Source organism: Panthera leo, chromosome B3 (assembly GCF_018350215.1).
Source record: "Panthera leo isolate Ple1 chromosome B3, P.leo_Ple1_pat1.1, whole genome shotgun sequence".
In the NCBI taxonomy this organism is placed as follows: domain Eukaryota; kingdom Metazoa; phylum Chordata; class Mammalia; order Carnivora; family Felidae; genus Panthera; species Panthera leo.
The window spans coordinates 111619140-111643056 of record NC_056684.1 but is presented as its reverse complement, the minus strand read 5'-3'; the positions used below and the strand labels follow the sequence as shown (position 1 = coordinate 111643056).

The 23917-nt window shown below is 42.5% G+C and overlaps 2 long non-coding RNA genes across 5 annotated transcripts in view; one reads left to right on the top strand and one right to left on the bottom strand.

Moving 5' to 3' along the window:
* LOC122222841 overlaps positions 1–23917 on the top strand; it is a 31339-nt gene that overhangs the window by 2580 nt on the left and 4842 nt on the right. The window lies entirely within an intron of this gene.
* LOC122222839 lies at positions 7076–22164 on the bottom strand. 4 transcript variants are annotated; one of them, XR_006203906.1, is made up of 4 exons: positions 16233–16307; positions 15135–15210; positions 13567–14040; positions 7076–7305 (listed from the first exon to the last, which is right to left on the bottom strand). It is a non-coding gene; the product is annotated as an uncharacterized LOC122222839 (long non-coding RNA). The 4 variants fall into 4 exon arrangements; XR_006203904.1 differs by lacking the exons at positions 7076–7305; positions 16233–16307 and adding exons at positions 12992–13151; positions 22087–22164; XR_006203903.1 differs by lacking the exon at positions 7076–7305 and adding an exon at positions 12992–13151.

Below are 23917 nucleotides of genomic sequence, written 5' to 3'. Positions count from 1 at the left end.
AATACCAGTGATGGCAATCATTTCCCACTGAGGGAGCAGTAGGAGTCTCCATGAGGAAAGTTGTTTTTGAGGTAAATTTGAAGAATGACTGGAATTTTGATGGAGAAATAACCACCAAGAAACAAGAATAACACAGGCAAAAGCCCAAAGACTAAGATGTAAAAAACTAGTTGAAGAACCATAATTTAAAGTGTAGTGCTTTGAAAGAAGTATTTATGAAGAAAATAGTAGGGATAAGACTGGAAATGGTGATTAAGTTCTGTTTTTCCAGAACAAGAATTTGGGGAGTTTAAGAAGGAGCTAGAAGCACATAATTACTTTAGTAGGGTGGCAAGTTTCCTTAAAACTATTTTTGCAAGTGTCAGCCAAATTATGAAATCCAAGCCTGGTGGAACAGAAGCAAGAAAGCAGAATCCAAAAGGATAGTTAAATCCTGGTTAGCAGAGAATGGGAAGAAGATGGGCCAAGGGAGCTACAGTCTGTGCTGGGCTCAAAGTGCTCAGTGGAGGTGGGTAGATGTGGTCATGCTGGGCTGCGTGAGGTAGTTGTTTGCATTGGATTGGTCACGGTAGGGTGGTAATGACAGCTTTCCCCCTGAACTCTGCCTGACTCTGCTGTGGTTTCACAGTGTTGACAAACACTTCTTCCACTTGCCCCTGAATGGTCCTGCAGGACATGAGTTTTCCTGCTTGAATCCATCACCTCTGACCTGGCTCATTCTCCAGAAGCAGAGATTTCTCTGTGTAATGCCAACTGGTAGATTTTTGAGCATTCTCTGGGTCTCTTTTCATTCTTCTGTCTGTATATATAGATGAATATAGATAAATTCTCTTTTCCACTTTTATGAGACCAGGAGAAACTGTTAAGAGGTTAAGTCTAAGTTGAGGAAAACCAACTCATTAAATTTTGAAGTAGGTATCTATTGTCCAACACTCCTTTTCCTTAGGGAAATGCCCATTTTTCTATATTGTGTGATGCTCGTGGGACAATTATTCATAATGCTCTGCTCCATTGAGCCATGGGTGTGGGCATGTGACCCAAGTCTGGTCAATCAGTGCCCCACCCTCAGGTCAAAGTTATTGGACATGTGTGGGCATGTGTCTGAAGCAGGACCACGCAGAGTCATTCTCTGGGCTTTTTGGAATGTATTGGGATGATGGTTAGAATTTCCTACAACTAAGATTTTTCTTTAGTCAGAGAGAATGAAGCTATCACACTGAAAGAAGTAGAGCTGAGGGAGAGAACTTCCCGGTGAGTTCCTAAACTTGGGTGTGTTGGAACCTGATCCCCCACTGTCCATTCTCCCCAGGTTTTCTCTGCTTGAGTTATTTTGAGTTGTATTTTGGTCACTTCAACTGAAAGGCAAGTCCTGATCGATGTAAAAATTATTTGTTGGTTGTTTGCTTTGTTAATGGTTTTGCCTTTGTAACTTTTTTGGTCTCAGATAACCAGCAAAGCAAAGATTTCTGAGGGTAGGAACCCCTGCCCATTTAAAGCCCGGAAGGCATCCTTACTGATGTGACACCTTTTCAACATCTTGTTGTAGGTCTGTATGCTCAGTTCTGTGGAGTTACGCACTTCTAAAGAAATCTCAAAATACTTGTTAACAATGTAGACAGGAATCCCTGCTCTTTGGGTTTAGTTTCACAACAAGAAAAATGGAGTTTGCAGAGTATTTCTGAAAAACAGATGAAAATTGTGGTGATAACGTACATTACATACTAAAAAGAAAAGTGGTTCAGAGAAAACGCATTATTTCTAAGAGTATCATTAAAGTGTTTCATTATATAGTAAATGAGATGCAGTTTCACACCCTCTGAACTTATATTTAGGATGTGTGTGTGTGTGTGTGTGTGTGTGTGTGTGTAACTTTGCTATGGAAAATAGGGTAATTTAAAACCATTGCAAAGCCTTCGATCTTTATATTAGGAAAAGGTTTCACTTGTTTATATCTATATCTATATCTCATATTATATATATGTGTGTATATAATATACAAATAAATATATTCGTTTCCTGGCCAGAAGTGTCATTGCTATCTAAATCCATGCTGCTCAGCATGAGTCAGGCTGGGAATGAGCTGAGCAGAAGGAAGAGCCAGGAAAAGGTCACTGAAACGACATCATCTGAACTAGCCTAGCCACTCAGACTGCTCACTCAGGGTGACTTTGAGGGATGAGGTGTGGCATCAGGAGTAGCCAGGTACCTTGAATGGTACCTGGCGTCTGCAGTGGCAGCATTGTGGTTACGAGTGATTCCTCTCTTTGGAAAAGGACTCCAGGGGGTAATGAAAAACAGGGGACAGGTAAGTTTTCCTCATGCAGCTAAGGGAGCTGGTTGCTGGAACCAGAGCAACTAGAAACAAGACCAGATTAGGGAGCAGGTAAACATGGAGGAGGCTGAGGGAAAGGCTATAGTTCAGGGGTCACCTGGCACTCATCCCTGGGACAACGGCTCAGGGCAGCAAGCGAATACAGCCACTCTGTGACCAGGGTAGGCACAGAGCCCTCTATAGAGCCTGTGCACTGTGTGACTTAGGAAAAATGAGACCAAATATGCAGGATGGGTGTCAATGCTAGAGCCAAGACGACACAGGGAAGGCAGGGACTGACCTGTCCCAAAGGAGGGATTGGGCTTGGAGCCTCAGCAGAATTCTGGGGGCACATTCTGAGGCTGTACCTACTTCTCATTTCCTCCCACCTACGCCTGCCATAGGTGAAGACTCATGGTGTAGGGAAAGGAGCTTAACCTGAACCAAAGGGAATAAGACTCACCAGAGTCTCCTTATCTGTGAATCCTGACTCATCCATGTCAAAGGAACTCCCCTTCAACCACAGGGAGGGCCAGGTGCAGACTTCATGAGTAGGACTTTGGACTCTGACTAACACCTACTCTCTGTTAGCTCATGGGTGGGCCTACTTTTGTCATCCTGTCTCAGGACCCACCCCTCCCCTTGTGCTATTTCTGAGACACTTCACTTTTCATCATGATGATTCAGTGATGCTGTAGGTTTAGTTTCTATTTACAGGGCTTAAAGTTGGGCCAGTTTTACCAGTAGCTAAACAGTGATTGTTGGGGTATGGTTTGAGGGACACCAGGACAGCACCCCCCCCTCCCCCCGCCATGTTCCTGCCTCTGCTTGGAATTCTTTCAGCATCATTTATTTACACTAAGTCATCATGTCTCCCCTACGAGACTGTGCTCCATTAGTTCTGTTCGCTGTTGTGCCTACAACAGCACCCAGCACATGATAGGTACTCAATAAATATTGGTTGGATAAAAGGTCTTCAAGGGATACTGCATTAAGGTGCAAATACCTTTGGAACAGTGCACTGAGCTGTTATCAGTCCTTACCACCCTGGCAAGACTGACTGCTTTTCCTTTGTGTCACTGACCCTGAGCCATCCTTCTCTGTACCCTTGAGGGAGTCACATGCAGCCAAGGAGAGTCATAGATAGGAGTTGTCCCTGCTGGTGCACAGATATTTCCCTCCTGTTCCCATTCTACTCCTGTTTCTGCTTGGCCTAGAATCCCTGACTTGGTCTCTTATTTATGACTCTGCTCCTGCCCCTGGAAGCTGGCCTTGTCTCCCAAGCTTGGATTTCAGTTCTCCCTGAAGTGGGTGGCTCAGCCCATCCACATCTATGCCCTGGCCCTTCAGACTGCCTCCTCTAGGAGGATGCCTTACCCTGGAGGGGTCCTCGGCTCTGCCATGTGTGGTCCTTTCTGCAGCAGAGATGCTTGGAGATATGGCTGTGCATTCTGGGTGGAGGGAAGGTAGGGGTGGTGAGTGGTGTGGATTGTAACGGTTTTCTGGACGGTTTTCCCTCCCCACCCACATTCCTCACTGGCCTCTCCTTCCCACTTCAAACTCAATGCTGCCTCTCTGAGCCAGAAAGTGTCCTAGGATTTGATTGGTCTTGGAATATGAAGCTTCTCTCCTCTGACCTTTCTCCTTTGTGATTTTTTGCAGTCTCTATTTACCTGCATATTCCTCTCTGTGGTTGTCTGCAGCTCCTCCTCCACCTCCCCCAGGTGTATGTTTTAGCCTGCGTTTTCTCAGAGAAAGGCTGAGTCAAGACCTTTAGTGTGGGCAGCCAATTTGGGGAAATGATTTCTGGGGCACAGGGGTGGAGACTGGAAAGCTTGCAACAGAGAAGGTGGGAAGGGCACTAGAGGTGGTGTTCTTGACTGAGTCACTCCTGCAGGCTACTGGGACTCAGCCCCACTGGGCTGCTCTGAGGAGTCATGCAGAATGTGCCCAGAATTGTCTGTTTAAGTGACAGAAGGGAGGAACATCCATCGAGTACTTCGGTATTGCGCTGTGAGTTAACTTCCTTGCAGATCCTGGCTGGACTGCATGCTGTTGTGTCCAAGAAACCCGGAGACACAGCACAACTGAGGCACAATGCTCTCAGCTTATCCCTGTGCAAAGCTGGTTACCATGGCAACGACAGTAGGGGATGTGGGCCAGGAAGAAGTGAGGCAAGACGCAAGGACTAGTACTGCCTTGCCCTGTGCAGATTTAGTGATTTCTGCATTAAGTCCCATTTGTCACAAGGACTTCAAGGTGTTGCCAACCACTCTCCACAAAAGACTAAGGACAGGAGGATTAGTGGAACATGCTATGGTTTGTGATCTCACAAATGGTCTCAAGGCCTTGACCCAGATTCAGCATCTATGTATGTCAGGGCTCCTAGACGGTTAACTACCTTTCATTTCTTCTTTCAGCCCAGTGAAACAGGGGTTAATGACTTTGTCCAAAGAAACAAAAGACTCAAATCCAATTAAAAAGGTCTCAAAAACAAGTCAAGCATAAAGAGTGTTCCAGAAACTCTCCAATTGAATTTTTTTCATTGACAAATGATCCTGCCATCATTGTAGATAGGGTAACATATCTAATTCCTATAATTCTATATCCTTAACTGAAGCCTGCAGGAGATGCTTTGATGGAAAGAAAGATCAATGGGACTGAAAGGAACATATTCCACTTCATTCCCTCTCTCTGAATTCAATTTCTCACCAGGTACTCTGATAGCTTCCCTCTTCCACCCCTGCCTGAAGCCAATTCTCATTTATCCAACCCTAATGAAGAACACAGAGCCAATGGATTCACCAAATGTCTAACCTAGCGAAGACCTCAGCCCTCTCCCAAAAGCAAACATCTTCCTCTTGGTAATTTTGTCTTATGTTCTTCAAACAGAAGAGGAAAATAAATAAACTGGAAAATGACCAGAAAGAGAAGAGACAGAGAGAGTATGGAAAGGCTTAGAGAGCTCACAAACAAGGGAACCTGCTTCAGTATTATAAAGTGTCAACTACACTTATTTTGTGTTTAAATTAAACTTTATTTGACTCTTTTGAGCAAGTACCAGCATCCGAATTATTCACCTGGTAGCACATCTGTGGTCTCCTATGTGACACACAAAGCTACACATCGTCAGTATGCAGAGTAATGGACTTCCTGCCTCCAGTACTGTGAGCAATAAATGTTTCTTGTTTATAAGCTACCAAGTCTGTGGTATTTTGTTATAGCAGACTGAATGGACTGAAAACCATTCTTTCCTTTACATGCTTATGGCTGATGTTACCTGGCCCAGTCCTCTTTGTCTCCCTCCTGGACCATTTCCCCATCTTTGGATCTATGTTCTCTAGCCCACCTTGCACAGAAATGGAAGATTAGCCTTCCTAGAGCGCCATTTTCTTGATCCCTCTCATCCTGGTTTAGCAGGACAGTGAAGCTAGCCCTGTCTCAAACCAGTGCTAAAACTGGATCTGAAGTTAATCCTTTCTTTGAGAATAAAGCCTAATTCTGCTTCTCGCCACATGTTCCCAAACCCCTGGAAACCAAGGCCACAAAGAACCTCACATTCAGTCAGAAGCTCCTTTGTAACCAACTGTCTCTTTAAGAGCTGCAAACATCCAGCAGCACCAAGGGGAGCTTAGATGGGATTGGACTTAGTCTTCTAGGGACGGATATACCAGCATCCAGGACTAAAACCCCATGTGATTCTTCCTGCACATCAGGGCTGTTTCCTGCCATCAGCTCTGACCAGGTCAGACTAAGCTTGTTTCCCTGGAGGCTAAACTCAGATGGAGATGTCAGAGAGGGTATGGAATTGGAGAAACAGGTCTAGAGAAGTGAAAAAATGTCTTTGTTTCTGAATGTTACAGTTAACTCAGAAGTTTCACTGGGCTTAAAGGCCCATAAGCACTGTGGCAGTGGTTTATCAAAATAACTTGCTTACAAAGTATCCATATTGGAAAGTAAGCTATTGTTCTGGTTTTGGGGGGTAATGTGATTTCTTTTTATTGTCTTTTAGGGATGATGTAAGTACTCATATAGCACTTTGAGATGAACACTTTTTCCCAAATTGGGCCAAAGCTATGTAATAATAGTAATAGCAGCTATTATTTATAGAATGCTTAATGATGCCACATAGTGTGCTATCTGTTCTGCATATAGTAACTCATTTACTCCTCACAATAACATCACAGGTAATAAACTATTATTACTTACATCTCTCAGATGTGGAAACTGAGGCATTTGCTCAGAGGTTTGCTCAAAGGGAGAGCTAAGAAGTAGCAGAGTCAAGATTTGAATGGGCAGTCTGGCTCCATAGCTCACAGGCACAGGGAAGGAAGGAGACCTGACTGAGTCCTACACTTGGTAGGTGAGAATTCACTCTAATTAGTGCCTAATTAGACACTGGCCAATTGGAAGAGTTTTATTGTAACTAGGGAAGCAGTAATGTCTCTGCAATGGGAGCCTAAACTTGAGACTCCTGACAAGTGACTCAGAACTTTCTAAGATACCAAAGGCTCTCAAATTTGGACTGAAATTAGCTCAAGACAAAACTTAATGCATTCCTGATGGCTGATGGGTTATATGGGGGTGTGGGCCCTCAAGGCTGCTCCCAGTCAGGTCACAGGGCAAGAAGGAGAATGGTTAACAATAACTGAAGATGGATAGAAAATTTCAAAATCTACTTGCTGGAATCAGGAATGATTTCTTTTCAATGATGCGGATTGCTTGAGGGCAGATAGAAAGAGCAGAGGCTTCATGAATGCTGAGTCTAAATTCTCTTGGTGTACAGATAAATTTAATGGATGTTCTGTGTCACAATGATGAGGAGAAGACCCTGGAGCTGTCCAAAGGGACTGACACGCTGTTGACAAGTCTTATGCACTTCTCATGGCAATGGGAAGCTACGGGGGCTGTGTCTCAAAAGATTGTCATCCAGATGGGACTGATGTGTCTGGAGCCTTCTGCATTGTAACCTCTGCTTCCCCGGGCCACACTAACTTTAAGAAGGACATTCAAAAAGTGTAACAATTAGAATGATAACAGAAACCATGTTTGACAATGAGTTCTCAGACAATGGGACTGCTGGGACCCCAAGTGTCTCTCTTCCCTGACACAGTTGCTGGTGGCCTCTGTGTTCTACTTGGCACCATTCAGTTCCTCCGATGGCCACCAATGCATAGCTTGGCTCTTGATGGCTGTGGCATCACATTCCAGCCTCTAGGGAAGGCAAAGTCTCCACAGTCAGTCCTACACCCTGGTTTTGACTGGCTTGAGGACCACTGATTTGGCTTAAAGAGTGGGTAGGATTTGGGGGAGAAGGAAAGAATTTAAAAATTCTGTTTTCTAGGGAATTGTCCTTCTTTTGTAATATTTTCCTTAGTTATACTTTTGGGCTCCCTTATTCCTGCTGTCATCTTCTTCCTCCCCGCTGGATTAATTTAAGAGAAAGTTCCTATGACCTTCTTTCCAGAAGTTGTGGTCCTGGGACAACCTCTTGGTTGGAAGCCCAGCCCCCTGCTCATGTACTGCAAGCAGGAACAAAAGTGGGGCAGGAGGCAAGAGGAAAGCATGCACAGGCTTGGACCAGCTGTCCAAAGCCTGAGAGAGAAATGCCCTCTTTTCTTGTGTGTCTTGTGCTTCTTCTCACCAGCAGAGCAGCCAGAATTTGAGGCTTCAGTCAGGATGTAAGTCTCAGGGAAGAAGCCAGAAGGGCCACCTGACCTGCTTCTGGTTCAGCATACCAGCTGAAGACCAGGTTAGGCCAAATGCCCAGAGCTGCCGTGTATGTTGGGCATGTTGTGCAAAGAACAAGTTGTGATTGGATGGCATCCTGTTAGACATCTTTGGGTGGAAATGAACGAGGCTGTTCACCTCCAGGAGAGCAGCAGTGAGCAACTGGTGTCCACGCACCTTATCCTTGGAACTTTATTTGCTGTATCCTCTTATGTTCTATGTAGGATGGCCTTACCCTCTTTCATTCAGCCTTCCCAGGACAAGCAGCAGGTGGGTCTCAAATCTCTGCTCTAACATTTGGCACCATTCAAGAGGCAATCTCATTAAAGGAAAGGGCTGAGAAACTAGTTTGAGTATTTTCTGATTATAATTTAACATTATCTTGAGTAGAAAATGGAAGGATTTTGTTGAAAAGCCCCTTTTGACTGATGTGTGTCTCTTCTAGCTCTGAACATTTCATTCACTGTCTTATAAAAAGAATTTTATTGATTTGCGGCTTGGCAAAGGGGAATGCTCTACTTTTCAAAAATGGCTTCGTAAAGAGTATGTGACTTCTCCCCCCGACTCCCAGAAATTCTTTGCATCTTCTTTTATGTCTAAAATCTCATGATGATATGCCTTGGTTTTTTCCATTTATTGTACTAAGTGCTTGGTGGGGCCTTTAATCTGAGAAATGGTATCCTGTAGGAAAAACACCTCAGACATTTTCTCCTATTACACTTCTTTGATAATTTTGTCCCCCTCTGTTTACTCTGTTTAGTCTTTCTGGAGCTTGTAGTATTTAGATGTTGGATTTCCTGGGCTAAACGTATAACTTTTCAAAAATCTTTTCTCTCATGATTTTTCTCTTGGTTACTTACTTAATTTTAAAAATTAAAGCAAATCTCAACCATAAAAAAATTGCAGATATACTAGAAAGAACTGTTCTTTTCCTAAAGCATTTGAAAGCAAACTGTGGACATAATTCCATGAACTCCAAATGCTTTAGTGGGTATTTCCCACAAAAAAGGATATTCTCCCACATAACCACAATATACAATAAAACTCAGAAAAATTAACATTGGTACATTTTTACCATCTAATTCTCAAACCTCAGTCAAGATTTTCCAGTTTCATTAAGAAGAACCTTGATAGCAAAAAGATCCAACTTGGATTCACATATTGCATTTATGTGTTTTTCTTTAGAGTCTCTCAATCTAGAACAATTTCTCAGTCTTTCCTTTGTGACCTTGATACTTTTGAATAGTACAGTTCAGTTACTTTGTAGACTTTCCCCCAACTTGGGTTTGTCTGATGTTTCCTCTTGAGTAGTCTGGTCTTGCATCGTTGGTAGGAATATCATAGAGGGGTACTGGTGCTTCTTACTATATCCACTGCATGATTTTGACTTGTCCTATTACTGGTGATGTTATCTTTATTTGATGAAGGATGTATCTTCCAGGCTTCTCTGTAAAGCTTGCCTTTCGCCTTGTAATTAATAAGTATTTTATGGGAAGGAATTTTGAACCCATGTAAATATTCTGTAAACTATGTAAATAGTGTAAATAGAAACTATAAAGAAAAATAGCTTTCAGGAAGAAACCCTTGGCAGCTTGCTCATGTTACTAATCTATTTTTGCATAATTGTTTCATGTGAAGGTATATGAAAGAACACTTACAACTTCATGGAATTGAGAAGGCTGAGGAGTTGAGCCATTGTTGTATTCTGCTTCTCCATTCTTCCTCCTGGAAGCAGACTTTAGTGTATGTCAATCTTAATCTAAGATTTGAGTCTCTATTTTTAATACAACTACAGAATATAGATGTGTGTATGTGTTTATGAGCCCATGCACTTATTTTCTAGCTCTGTCTTCTGAGAGGGTCTAAAACAGATGCAACCCAATAGCAATAATCACACATAGGGCCCACCCTTGTTTTTATATATCATTCTCTAGTAAAAGCAACTGCCATTCCTTGGAGAAATGGCTCATTCTAGGTTAAATTAGAAAAAGGATGGGATAAGCATGGAAATCTTATGGTGTCAGAAAGTGAGAAAGTGCTCAAAAAATGGTGGGGACATGTTGAAAGGACAGAGGAGCCAACTAAAAACAGCTTTCACTGGCCAAATCTGGGACAATTTGAGCAATGAAATAAGTAATAAGAGTAGAATAAGGTAAGGTAGAAGATGGTAGCTACCCTTGTGGTAAGCATAGCATAACCTATAAACTTGATGAATCACTATGTTGTATACCTGAAATTAATATAACATTGCGTAGCAACTATACTTCCATCTAAAAAAAAGATAAGATAGAATAGAATAAGATAAATATCTGTGAGTCTATGCTGATATAAATAAATGATTTAGTAGATAAATAAATTGTTAGGGGAGAAGATAAAGCTCTAACTACAGAATTTCAATTAAAAATGTAGAAGGATACAGGAGTGCTGATTCATAGGGGCACATGCACCCCAATGTTTATAGCAGTGCTATCAAATTATGGATAGAGCCCAAATGCCCATCAACTGATGAATGGGTAAATAAGATGTGGTGTGTGTGTGTATGTGTGTGTGTGTGTGTGTGTGTGTGTGTGTATACACACACACATATATACAAAAGAATGAACTCTTGCCATTTGCAACAATGTGGATGGAACTGGAGGGTATTATGCTAAGTGAAAGAAGTCAGTTAGAAAAAGACAGATGTCAAATGTTTTCACTCATATATGGAATTTGGGAAACTTAACAGAAGACCATAGGGGAAGGGAAGGAAAAATAAGTTACAAACAGAGAGGGAGGCAAACCATGACAGACTCTTAAATACAGAGGACAAACTGAGGGTTGGTGGGGGTGGCAGGTTGGAGGGGGCAGGGAAAATGGGAGATGGGCATTGAGGAGGGCACTTGTTGGGATGAGCACTGGGTGCTGTACGTAAGTGATGAATCACAGGAATCTACTCTCAAAGCCAAGACTACACTGTATACACTGTATATTCGCTAACATGAAAATAAGTTATTAAAACAGCAACAACAACAAAAATAAAGTTGTAGAAGGAATGGTGGAAATCTTAAAAAATCACTATTTGGCAAACAACTCAGTAATAATTGTTATAATCAAGAACATTAGTGGATGATAAAATTAGCAAATTAAAGTGTGTGGGAAACAGGATATTTTGTTCCCCACAATATAGTTATTAATTAGAAAAGAAACAATGGAGTGGAGAATCCTGGCAGATATCACCTAACCAAGTGATTGAAGTTAACATAGCCAGTAATGAGATATATTGATATCATGTGCTTCCTAATATGATGCACTTAGAATAAACATTCTAGAATGTAGCTGACCAATCCTTTTAAAAAATGTCAAAGTAATCTAAGACAGAGAAATAATGAGCATTTGTTCTAAATTATAGGAGGAGTCTAAGGATACATGACAACTAAGTGCAATGCATGGTCCCGGGTTAGATCCCGGACCAGAGAAGAAAAGTTGGTGAAGTTTGAATAAGGTCTCTATATTAATTAATAGTATGGTATCAGTGTTAATTTCCCGATTTTGATCACTTTACTGTAGTTACGTAAAACATTAACGTTTGGGAAAGGTGAATGAAGGTTCTGTGGTAACTCTATGTACTGTATTTGCAACTTTTTGGTAAGTCAGATTATTTCAAAATGAAAAGCTTAAAAATTTTTAGTGAAATAATTGTCAGATGCTGTGTCTTTCTACTAGCAGCCCTGAAATGTCATCATAGGTAAGTCTTTCTCTAGTGTTGTTTATTTTCTCCAAAGCACCTGTATGCCAGCCTTCGGGGAGGGGTTGAGACAGGGCTTGGAGCCTGACTGTCCAGTATGTAAACATTCATGCATTTAGTACTTTACCCTTTATTGAACCTGGTGTCTCCAGGCCTGAAAATGTGTCAGTTCAGTTTCTCCAGGGAATATGTCTCTTGTTGACCATGAGAGGTAGAGGAACACTGGCCATTTGATTGCATGTGGTATGGGAAAGGACAGGGCTGAGGTGTAAATGCTCCTCATGAAGGCTTTTGCCTCTCAGGTTGTTTCCAGACCCACTCCCCATCCTTGCCTTTAGAGGTACTTGGTGCCTTCAAAGCCAAAGCCTTGTAGGGGCTCCATGGAACACACCTGCTTTCTTGTCATTGGCCATCTCTCTGAAGGCAGTTGGGTTTGAACTTTCTCTGACCTGCAGGTATCACTCATCCATTCACTTTCCATTGTCTTGATTCCCATCATCTTGCCATTCATTCTCTTTGACCATGTGCTTTCTTTCATTATATTTCTTTTTTAAAAAGTTATTTTTAAGTAGAGATTATTTTTAAGTAATCTCTACACCTAATGTGGGGCTTGAACTTACAACCCCAAGATCAAGAGTCATATGTTCTTCCAAATGAGCTGGTCAAGCACCCCTCCTTTACATTTCTGTACTGTCATTTTTGAGATTGTTCCATGGGAAGCAAAGCTAATTACATGTTTTCAATATCCAGGCTTTACTAGAAGTCCTCCCCATATTTTGTACCATTTCTCTGAGCAGGTCTATCTGACCCTCCTGCAGAAAAGGCCAACACTGTAACCTGCAGAACTCCTGAGATGTACATGAAAATTAGATGCCTCTGTTGGGGACTTGCATCCCTGAGATGTTGGCATTTAAAAAGGACTTCCAGGGGCACCTGGGTGGCTCAGTTATTTTAGCATGCAACTCTTGATTTCGACTCAGGTCATGATCTCATGGTCATGAGATCAAGCCCTGCATGGGGCTCTGCACTGGGCATGTAGCCTGCTTGGGATTCTCTCTTCTCTCTCTCTCCCCCTCCCTCTTGCCCTCCCCTGGTCACTTTCTCTCTCTTTCTCAAAAACAAAATAAATAAATAAATAAACAAATAAATAAATGGTAATGTATAAAATTAATAAAAAATGAAAAGGACTTTCATTCATAGGAGATAGACCAATGTAGGTTTTAATTTCAGCAAATAGTGCATAAAATATTCAGATGACAGACCTCAAGGAGTGTTATAGAGATCATTTTCTTCTGATGGTTTGGCATACACAAGGTCACAGGCCCAAGACTTGAGGTGCAGTCACTCTGGGCAGGGAGGGCATGGAAGGTAGAGAGGGAAGATAGCCTGACAAAGAACATGTGCTTTGGGGCCTGGTTCAAATCCCTCCTCAGCCATTGACTTGCTGCATATTCTCAAATAAGCTATTTATCCCCTAATATTTTCAAGATATTCACATACAAAATAAAAATAATAATACTCATCTCATTGGCTCATTGTGAGGATTTAATAATATAATGTATATAAAACATAAATGATACCTAATATCGCTATGTATTAAAATAGCTTATCTACTGGGCTCCCAAGGATGACAGAAGCAGTGGGAAAAAAATAATCTTGCACTCATTCGAGAGGTGAACTACGCTCATCTCTGCATCTAGAACCGAGTCAAAAAGCAGGGGTCCGATGCTGCACTACCCCCAATTTTTAATTTCTGAGCCTCTCAAGCTGCAGGAGTCCCATTCCTTCTCTGTGTTCTTACCTGCAAGTGGTGCTGCTGTCTCCTTAGCAAACCAGAGACCTGTCAGGTCAGGCTTCTTCCCCAAAAGCTCCATTTTTGTTCTCCTTTGGAGTCTCTTCAGCAAAGAGGATCCTTGCCTTGTTCCTTTGGAGGTTAAAACTCATGAGTATCTCTGGTGCAAAGTGCTGACGCCTGACCTAAGGCCTTCCCAGTATCCAGATGGGAAGTCATGCCTGAAGGAAGCAGCTGCCTCGATACAGAGGAATGCTGTCCAGGCTCTTGGAGAGCTCTCTTTCTCTCTCTTTTTCATTTCCTTCTTGTGTAGTTCATTGGAGGAGGGGCTCATGGGCCCCACCTTGCATAGCTAGCTGGTGGCTGGCAGGGCGTCTTCTGGATCACACAGAGGTCAGGAATTGGTGGGGATCACTTTTGAATTTCAGTGGGTTCCCTCCAGGGAAGTTATAAAAGCCCATCTCAGTGCTGCCAAGAGAGTTGCTGTTACAACAATAAGAAAGAGCAGCTGTTGCCTCTGGGACTGTTGTTCCAGAAACTCATAACAGCACGAGCCTTGATTTTAATATTCTTTTATAGAGGGGCTTGGAGAAGACATTTTGAGCTGGCAAATGTTTTTAATCATAACAGGGTATGTGTTCACCAAGGAGCCCTACAGAAACCAAGGGGAAAGCTGAGTATGACCCGAAGCCTTGCAATTTCTTTGTGATAAAAGACATTTGACAGAGAGAAGAGGGCAAAGTAGGGAAGGAAAAGTGATAGTTGTTGTCTTAGAAGGCAGAATAGAGTCCAAATAAGGTTATTTTTGTTTTTTTTTAAGAGCATACACTGAGGAGTAAGATTGTTTCTACTCAGATACAGGCAAATATTTTAAAACCTACATTCTCTGTAACCCATGGGTAAAACTTCAAAAATATTATGGCTTATTCTCTGCATATGAGAGACTAACAGAATTTCCCCTCTTGTGAGTGTTGATTTTTAAATTATAACTGAAAAATTGCGGCGTCCGTGAAGTAATGCTGTTTTCAGGTCATGGATGATACTGATATAAATGGATGGTAAAGCCTGTGTGTGCAGCATGAATGAAGGATTCTTGCTCGTGTCCAAACATGTCTTGTCATGGTTTCTTCATTGATACCCAACTACTAGATAGGGGCCACCAAGTGGTTCAATGCATTTAAGAAAGTACCCAACTCTCTTGTTCTTTGATGAATTTGAAAAATCAACAGTTAGAGGAAGATCTGGGTAGGTCAGACCCATCCATCTACTGTAACATTAGCCAGTCCCCAAAGGAGAAGACTCTAAGAAACATCTTAAGTAAATAGGCTATCTTATAGAATGGAAGATGTAGGATATGATTTTTTTAATGAGACCGGCTGGTGGCCCATGCGGGCCTCATGAAGTGACCACTAGGAGGACAACTTAGTCCAGCATGTGAGTCCTTAGCCTTGCAATTTGGGAACTCCCTTGCCTCCAAGGAGCACTCCAGTATGTGCTAGCTCTGAAGTATGGAGGGCCACTTTCCAAATTCATGAGACAGTGATTTAGAGACACAATATTGTAGGACTCCTACTAACTGGATACTCATGTCCACTTATCTGGATCGCCTCCTTCACAGTGTCTTCCCTGGAGATCCTAAGGTTCCTTGGAGAACTGAAATCAAAGAGAGGGTTTACCTAGTCTCACAGGACTAGCTCTTCCAGAACCTGAAGAATTGTCCCAATTTTTTCAGGGGAGGACACTTTTCCACCAACCAAAGCCATAAATAGGTCACTCTCGGTTAGACTTATTTTCCATTTTTAACAATTATTTTCTTTGAGTACAGTTGACATGCTATGTTACATTAGTTTCAAGTGTACAACATATTGATTCAACAGCTCTATACATTATGCTATGCACACCACAAATGTAGCTACCATCTATCACCATGTGACATTATTATAGTATTACTATATTACTATATTCCCTATATTGTGACTTTTATTCCTTTAGATTTATTTTTAAAACCCTGACCAGGACTTTTCTATTTGTCTCCTATCTCTAGATTCCAAGGAGAGTTTTCCATTGTATTTGTCATTAGCATGTTACAATTTTCAAAATTATAGTTTATCTCAATAAGATAAGGTCCATTTGAGATTAGTAGTTTCCGGTGGCAATGCAGAAGTCTCCTGGGGCGCTTGACTGGTTTTGGGAGGCACTCCAGTCTTCTCTAAGATGTGTTTGCTGAGCATCTCTGAGGTGGATGATTTACAGGGGATGAATAACTACAGGGGACTAATCCCATTCATTGTATGTTGATTTTTATCATTTCCAGTTTTCAAAGATGTCATTTTCTGACCTTGTTTCTAAATCCTAGGGCTAACTTCTGGAACTTTTCTGACTATTCAGAAGAATTACTTTTTTAGCATATTTCCTGGGTCATCAGGAACACAATTTGCTATAATTCTACTTAGCTGAGTTGCATATGTACAAAATCAATAAGAAATAAAACAATTCCATGACTTGCCCCTTTCAGCTTGAGGATTCTTCTTTCTCATTTAAAGTGGGGGCTGGGAGAATCTTGGGGATATCTCATAAATCAGTCTGTCCTCCAGATGTGCTCATGGCAAAGTCTCAGACCATCCCCACGGATTCAGGGGCCTGAGGCTATGGGACTGCCAGTATTTGGCCATCACCTGTGCACTTCTATTTGGAGACTCCACGGCCTCTCTGAAGAGCTCCTCTGCGTCTGTTCTAGGGACAGATAGTGGTCAACACCATCTGATAAAAGTGTTGTAAATGTCCCCGGAAACAGTAGGCTTTGTCATGTCACAATGGCTGTGCTGAGATGTACATGTGCAACCTACAGGTATGTGTGATGAGAAAAACACTGAGAGCCCAGGAAAGGAAACCTCAACCTTCTTCAGGCCCTCCCCTTAGTGAGGGCGGTGCCTGCCTCTGATATATTTGGGAAAATCTTTTAATTTCCTGGAGAAAGCCCAAGAACTTTGACCTTAAGGCCCCGTGTAAGAATTTGATCCAGGATGTTGGAAAACCTTTAAAGAAAAGCTTTATTTTCAAAGCCCTTACTGACTTTCTGCGTTGTTAAAGGTTGAGATCAAAATTCACTTTGATCCTTTTGTTTAGGGAAAAATCATTCTGTGGGAACTTTAAAAAGGAAAAACGTTATTTTTTTTAAACAGTTTTAGATTTACCCATCTCCTTCGACTTCTCTTGGCTGTGACAGTTTGTCAGCTTCTCCTCGTTTTTAAGGACCTTAGTCAGGCATTTTGGAGAATGCCCCTCTACTAGAATCTATCTAATGATTTTTTTCATGACGAGGCTGGGGTTGTGAATTTTGAGGAGGAAGATCCCAGGGGCAAAGTGTCATCTTTATCACATGATACCAAGGTTACATACTATTAGCATGATTTATGACTGTTGATGTTGACCTTGACCACCAGACTGAGATGAGCTTGTCAGTCTTCTCCACTGTGAAGCTATTCTTTTTCCCTCTTTCCCTGCTGTCCTCTTTGCGAGGAGGCCACTGTGCACAGCCACATTACAGGAGTGGGAAATTATGCCCTCCCTCTCTTAGGGCCGAGCATCTACAGAAATTATTTGGAATTCTTTTGCACGAGATTTATTTTGTCTCCTCTCCCTACCATTTATAATTTATTTATATTAGTGTGGGCTCATAGGTATCTATTTTATATTTGGATTATAGTCCAATACTACTTTATTTACATTGTTGCCCACATTGTTCCAATGTTGGCCATAGGGAATTCTGTGCTGTTTTGACATACACATCCATATGGGTTACTTCATGTTAATTTTTTTTAGTCCTTTTTTACTTTATGGCATTAGAAGATGCTCTAGGCTCATCTTGTATGTTTTACACCCTAGTCCTAGAATCAGCCATTTCTTTAAGGAGCCCTGGTTCCTTTTATTGGAGAATGGTATTAGAAATAAAGATGTGGGCATGAGGTATGCTCCTTGGTACTGGTATGTCATTTCTTCTAGGCCCTCTCAGCTGACAAAACAAAGAAATATGTGTGCATATATTAACCTGCGTGTGTACACATATCTATAAATATTCTATATGCCACCATCTGTGTCTATACTAAGCTAAACATGAGTTCATACTGCTGCCTCAAACTCTAATCCATTAACATATGGATTATTCCAGCTTCCTCCCCTTGCCTATTTGTAAATTTCAACTCCAACAGCGAGAAACCTGGTTCTGCAGGAAATTTTTTATGCAGATAAACAATGCTAACATTTGGGTGAAATTTTTCCAAACATCTCAGTATTCATCTCAGTTCATGTTCTTGCCTTTCTGCTAATATTTTTTTAAATATATATATTTATTCAATTTTTTGATTTTCACGTGTATGGTCCTTACCTTACATGCTACTTCATATTGTGTTTTTTCCTACTTAACTACATACCAGCTATAACTTTTCAGGTTAATAAAGTCTGATGCCCATCTGTGTTTTTAAAAATATGTATTTGATAAATTAACTAGCCCCCTATTCATGAATGCTTTGGTTGTTCCCAGTTTTGTCACTATTAAAAATAATGCCATAGTGAAAAATCATTTTGCACATGTTCTCTATAGAAAATATTCCTAGGAGTAGAATTTATTCTAAGATGGGAGTCTTTGAATTTTTCAGAGCACTTCCAGGAACATGTGATTTTATTTAGACTGAACTTCTAGGAGTCAGCCCCAATCTGATGGTTGATTTGGGGGCGTGGCAAGCACAAAGGGGCTGCTTGGTGGGAGTCATGTCTATTTTCACCTCCATAGCAGAACCGATGCCTTCTCTCCTGCTGGCTGCCTTAGACATCACTGCTCTTCAGTCAGCACCTGGCGTCTCCCTAAAGTAAGAGTGTGGGGCTGGAACTTGATTGTTCTCCAGCTTAGTCTGACCCTACCCAGGGGCCAACTGCTGAAATCTGTGACCCTCAGTCTCCTCTCTCCCCTATGCTCCTATACTCGAACATTTCTATAGATTCCACCCTGTCCTAATTGACCGTGAAAGCTCTGAGTACGTCAGCCCCTGCTTGATTCCCAGAGCACCATTATCACATATCTTTAAGTATCTGGGATGGGTGAGTCAATTTGCAGATCAAGCAAAAAAGAACAGAAATTAGATTAAATCTTCCCTCAAAACTTGGAGCTAAACCCAGGGCAAGACCTACTCGAAAGTGCCAGGGAAAGGCTTTGTCTGACATCCTAGTGTGCTGATGCTACAAATCTCTGCCTTGGTGTCAGATGTTAAGATGCTTGCTGAAAAGTGCATAGAGACCTTTCACAGAGGTGTTTTCATTAAAGAATTTCTTAAGGATTAGAAGTCTTCAATGAAAAGGCAAAATGACAGGTACCGGGGCCTGGGACCCCTCCTGAACTCATACCATGTGGGTGGACATTTATTTCCCTTGTGCATTTGTTGTGAGGATTAGAAAAGATAATTTGGTGCATTTGGCATATAATAGATATTCAGTAAATAGTTACAGCTTAAAAATAGCTAATATTTATTGAGGGCTTATTATGCACCAGACACTATTCTAAGTATTTTACATGTGCTAACTGATTTTATCCCCATGAAATACTGTGAGCTGGGTGGGATTCCCCCCCCCCCCCGCCAAATTTTATAGATGAGGAAAGTGAGGAAGGAAAATATAAAGCAATTGGCCCAAGGTCGCACAGACAGTAAAGGAAACGGCCAAGATTCAAGGTTAGCCACCATCTCCAGAGTTTGTATCTCCTTTCCAGCCCACTGGCTCTCAGCAAACAGTGTTCCCTGGTGGAATGGACACTGCCTTTGGAATCTGGGGCAGACACTGCTAGACACCCCCTCAATATTCATTCTTCCCTACTTCCTTACTCACTGAACCCAAATATTTTTTGCAGTGTGGTATAACGTGCCCAATTAAAACTACCTACGGGGGTACCTGGGTGACTCAGTTGGTTAAGCCTTGGACTTTTAATTTCAGGCCAGGTCATGATCTTGCACAAGTTCTTTCCTGAGGTCAGGCCCCGTTTCAGGCTCTGCACTGCCAGTGTGGAGCCTGCTTGGGATTCTCTCTCTCTCTCTCTCTCTCTCTCTCTGCCTCTCCCCTGATAGTGCATTCTCTCTCTCCCTCTCTCTCTCTCTCAAAAATAAATAAATAAACCTAAAAAATAAAAATAAAGATAAGCACCTCCACAGACTTTCTTGTAGGTAGAGTGGTCGTGTGACCCAGTCTGACCAATGAGACGTAAGCCAAAGGGACAGACTCAGCTGGCCCTCACCTTTCCATCTTGTCCCCTCTCTGCTTTTACTGCCCAATTACAGTTGTGACTCCTAGAAGTTCAATAGCCTTCTTGTGAGCAAAGGGATGAAAGCCATATGGCAGTATAGAGAAGCAGAAAGACAGAGGGAGCCTGGGATGTCAATAGCATTGCAAAACCACCCAGAAGTCCTGGAGGGCTTACATCTGACCCTTCTGGGAAAGAGAATAATTGTCCCCCTTTTAGTGAAGCTATTCTAAGTCTGGTTTCTTTCTCTTACCTGGAGCCCACAGCAATCATAACTGATATAAAACCCCAGCTGTACTAGTAGGTCTGTCAGGTGAGGGAGGTGTGTATGCATGTCTGTGTTTGACTTCATTAAGCTCTGAGCCTCAGTTTATTTATTTACTCTCATGTCTCCTGTTGTATCTCATAATATCTGGAAAGGCAGGTGCACAGCCATTAACAGCATCAAAGAAAGGAAGAGAAAGTGAGGAAAGGAGGAGAGAGGGAGAGAGGGAAGAAAAGAGAAAGAGAAGGAGCAGGGGGAGAACAGTAGGAAGGAGGGATGAAGGGAGGAGAGCAACAGGAAAGAAATTTCTCCCAGCTGGTCATGAATACCCATAGCGCAGAGTGTGGTGCAAAATAGGACTTGCTTCATTCCCATCAGGCCACACAGAGTCAGCCTCAATGGATGCCTAGTGGTTTTGTGTTTCTGGGGCCTTGTCTTTACTCCCTCTTTTCTAGCCCTCTCCCAGTCTCTGTTTTATCTTAATGGTGCTTCCTGTGGTCAAGCCAAGGAGGCCTTCGATTCTATCTTACAAGGGCAAAAGGGGTATCCCCTACAGTTTTCTAGGTGGGGTCAGCTTGGTGGGTTCTGAGACTTAATAAAATCGACAGTGGCAAAAGCATGGATACAGGAACTAGACAATATGGATTGTTGTCCCATTCTATCACTTACCAGCTGTGTGACCCTGAAGAAGTTACTTAGCCTTTCTGTGCCTTAGATTACTTATCTCTAAAATGAAGATAATAACAAGACCTATTTCATTTAGTTTTTGTGAGTTTATATGTAAAACATGCAGGATAGTTGTTCTCAACTGGGGACAACTTTGTCTCCACCTTCACCCCCAAAGGGCATTTGGCAATGTCTGGAGACATTTTTGGTGGTCATAACTGGAGGAAGAGTTGCATTTACCTAGTGGATAGAGGTCAGGGATGCTGCAGAACATCCTACAATGCACAGGACAACCCCCCCCCCCCCCCACAAAGAATTATCCAGCCCAAATGTCAGTAGTGACATGGTTGAGAACTCCTCAAAACAATGCCTTGCTCATGACAAGTGCTATATAAGTTATTGTGACTTGATGTTTTATGCTAAAGATTCCTTTTCCACTCAGAGTGAAGATAGAAGAGAATAAAAGGGGAAAAGGGGACCATTATCTCTGTTCTTCCACATATATGGGAAGGGGAGGGGAAGGAGAGGGGAATAAAGATGAGAACTTCTAAAGAGGTTCCCGAAACTCAAAATGGTGTCTTTAAAATATCTCATGCAGTGCCTGGCATGTAGTAGGTGGTCAATAAACGAAGAGACTTCAGGACTATCCCACCTTCATCACTGATTGTAGGGAGGGTTGTTAATCTTTCTGTGAGCTGTAATTGCTTTGTATTTTCCTGAAGCCTTTTGATACCAAATAAGAGGTGTGTGTGGTTGGGAGCATGGAGTTAAGCACTGACAGGGAGTGAGTCCTTCTCCACAGACAATGCTGCCATTCAAGGAAGGGGAGTCACAGGCTTGGTCTTGGATGGATTGTGGGGGTGGGGGTGGATGTTAGGACTGAATCATGCCAAGCCATTCAGAGCAGAGGTCAGCAAACTGTTTCTGTAAAAGGCCACATAGTAAATAATTTAATCTTCATGGGCCAAGAAGCAAAATCAGGAATATTATGTAGGTAATCAGAGAACAAGAGGAAAAACAAATTGCCATAAACTTTTAAGAAAATTAAAAATCTTATTTACATAATCAAATTTGAATTTGATATAATTTTCACATCATGAAATACTATTCTTTTGATTTTTTTTTACACTTAAGAATATGAAATCCAATCTGTACTCCCAGGCCATACAAAAACAGGAGGTGAGCTAGATTTGGACTGCGGGCCATAGTTTGCCAAACCACTCAGCCTGTGGCTATTCTCATGCTGAACCCCTAGTCTGGTTCTCTGTCACCAGTTCTGGTCATTCTCTGTCCAGTTCCCCAGGAGCAGACTTACCACAAAAGTACCTTTGATTGCCTAGGGCTCTGGATTGGGCATACATGGGAGAAGTGTCTGTCCCTGCCCTGGCATTGCTCACCACTGTGGGGAGACAGCCACAAATCAGGACAGTAAGAGAAAGGCCATTGTTGCACAGTGCCACAAGGCAGAGGGTGCGGGGGTTGGAGCCCCCCAAGCCACCGGAGAGCATAGACATGTGTATGTGGGGGAGTGTCATAGAAGCCATGTGCTTGAGCTGAGACCTGAGTTTTCTAGGGGGGGTGGTGTAAGTTTTCAGGGAGCAAATGGTGTAAATGATGGCGGGGGCATCCTGTGTTCAGGGATCTAGAGAGAAGTGTTGTTTTCAACCACTGGGATGCAATTTGAGGAGGGACAGTGTCTCACTAGAGGTGAAACCAGCAGACAGGGGCAGCGTGAAGTCCTGTGGCTCAGCCTCTCAGACCTGCCAGGACCCTGCCTCGTTCTCATCTGTCGCCCAAGGGCCTGGCCCCGCTCCTCATGCCCATGCCTTGAGGCTGTGCCAAGACGCCTGCCTAGACCTCAGTGAATCACCTCCCACTGGACGGGGCAGATGCTGCTCTTTGCCTGCCCGGCAGCCTGCCACTCTGTGCCCTGCTGCTGGTCCACCTGCCCTGCCCCAGGGGGTTCCCGGTCTTCTGGCTTCTGCAGAAAGCAGCACTAATTTCTGGCTAATAAAATGGTTCCCCGGAATCTGGCCTGTTTCCGCTCCTTCTACTTCCCAATGAGATCTAGACTCCCCTTTTCTTTCCTCATCTGATTTGCAAGTGGGGGCCCTGGGGGCACCATGCTTGCACGTTCATACCTAACAGATCTAGGGGATGGGGCATAAGGTGTCCTTGCAATTCTGAGCTGTTCAGAAGCCCTGCTTCAGGGGCAGCTGCAGGGAGAGTGTCTCTCAGGATGTGTGATGAGGTGTTGGCTATCAGCTCAGGTTCGGCTGGAGGCCATTTTCCCATTTCAGATGTTAGATTTGGACTCTGTCGCTATTCAATTGGTTGTATTTCTGGAAGGTCTATAAGGAAGATACCAATATGAGGAGTTAAGACCCCTGGACTTCTGGCTTAGATAGCTAAGATTTCAGAAAGTGAGTGAATTGGAACCCTTAGACATTGCTGGTGCGATTGTAAAATTTAGTGCAGTTGCTGAGGAAAGCATATTGGCAGTTCCTCAAAAAATGTTAAACATTTGATGAAGCAATTTCACTCCCAGCTATATACCCAAGAGAAGCGAAACCATATGTTCACACAAAGACTTGTACACAAATTTCATAGCAGCCAAATATTCGTAATTGCTAAAAAGTGGTAGCGACCTAATGTCCATTGACTGATGAATGGATAAACAAATCGGATCGTCGTACAAAAGGATATCATTCAGCCATAAAACTAGAAGGAGGTGCTAACGCACGCTTTAAGATGGACGGCCAGCAAAGCACCACGCAAAGTGAATGAAGCCAGACACAAAAGACCACATATTATGTTACTGCATTTCTATGAAATGGTCAGAACAGGTAAATCTACAGACGGTAAGTAGGTTAGCGGCCGCCAAGGGTTGGGACGGGATGAATGGGGAGTGACGACGTAATGGGTAGGGGTTTCCTTGGGGGTAATGGACATATCTTGGAAGTGGACAGTGGTGATGGTTACACAACATTGTGAATGTCATAAAAGTCACTAAATTATATACTTTAAAAATGGTTAAAATGGTAATTTTTATGCTGTGAATTTTATCTCAAAAGAAAAGTGAGCGAAGTCATCTTTCAGCCTCCTGTGTACATAGAGTGGTGAAGCAGTGGTGTTTCAGATGTCCT